Here is a 1,603-nt window from a genome sequence, read left to right as displayed (position 1 = left end):
TTGAGGTATTCGTCCAATCACAACGCACTGGATAGCTGACCAATCAGAGCACACCTCGCTTTTCAGACCGATGAGCTTTGTAAAAATCGACGCGTTTCAGAAAGGTGGGGCATAGAGGAGAAACAATAATGTACAGTATGTGGAAAATAATGTGTTTTTTTAACCTTAAACCACATAAACACATTTCATTACACCAAATACACAACATAATGTTCTTTTTAGCTACATCATATGACCCCTTTAAAAATAAAAATGAGTTATTTAAAGATTGAAGCTGTTATCCTTGGCTTTTAAGTTGTTATTTGTGCTGTTAGTCACTGAAAATCTTGATGCCACCTCTCAAATGTGGTTCTTGGAAGTGACCTGCGCTGACTTCAGACGAGACATATTATTGTTAACTAAAACCTTTAAAACATTTTGAAACACTAAAATTGTAAATAAATGAAAAAAAAAAACAACTTAAAAAATGAAATTGACAACCTAAACAATAATAGTTGAAGCAACTAACGAAAATGAAAAATCACATAAAATTACTAAAAATTAAACTAAAATAAAATGAAAGCTGAAAAGATAAAAAATAAAAGCTGATTCAGAAAATGAATAAAAACGATAAAAGTATATAAATTGGACTGTCACAAATGAACATGTCAAATCAGGGTTATCAGTTAAAGCTAAAACTATTGAATACATTTTGAAGCACTAACAATATTAACGAAGTAAATAAAAACGGAAAATGGAAATAAAACTAAAACTGAAAAAAACAACCAATAATATTTAAAAAAGAAAAAGCTATTAAAAATTACAAAATGACTAAAAAATTTACTACAATGAAAATAAAACATAAATATAAGTTATAGATAAATCTATACTGAAATATTAATAGACACTATCTATTAACGAAGTAAATAAAAACGGAAAATGGAAATAAAACTAAAATTGAAAAAAACAACCAATAATATTTAAAAAAGAAAAAGCTATTAAAAATTACAAAATGACTAAAAAATTTACTAAAATGAAAATAAAACATAAATATAAGTTATAGATAAATCTATACTGAAATATTAATAGACACTATAATACTATTTCAATAATACAAAAATAATGCGTCAAACCTGATGCAATGTGTTTTCACATTTGAATTTGGTGCTTTTCGTCCTTCTTGGAGCCAGTGATTGTATGCTTTCTATGTAAATGAGCTGTATGAACATTCTTCAAAACATTTTTTTTTTGTGTGTGTGTTCCTCATAAGAAAGAACAACATGAGGACGAGTACATGATGACAGTGTGTTTATATTTGAGTGCTGTTCCTTTAAAGCACAATGACTATCTGTCCTGATGTTATGCAACAGAAGCCCCTGAATCTCCTAATGTTCAGTCTAGCGTGTCTCCAATCACAGGGAGGAACTCCAAGGCCTGATTCCACCGCTGGATCCTCTATATCAGGGGTGCCCAACCCTGTTCCTGGAGATCTACCTTCCTGCAGAGTTCAGTTCCAACCCTGATCAAACACACCTATCTGTAATTATTAAGTGCTCCTTCAGATCCTAATTAGTTGGTTCAGTTGTGTTTGATCAGGGTTGGAGCTGAACTCTGCAGGAAGGTA

This window comes from Sinocyclocheilus anshuiensis, unplaced genomic scaffold, assembly GCF_001515605.1.
Source record: "Sinocyclocheilus anshuiensis isolate Anshui unplaced genomic scaffold, SAMN03320099.WGS_v1.1 scaffold42, whole genome shotgun sequence".
NCBI classification, from domain to species: Eukaryota; Metazoa; Chordata; class Actinopteri; order Cypriniformes; family Cyprinidae; genus Sinocyclocheilus; species Sinocyclocheilus anshuiensis.
This window is presented reverse-complemented; position numbering follows the sequence as displayed.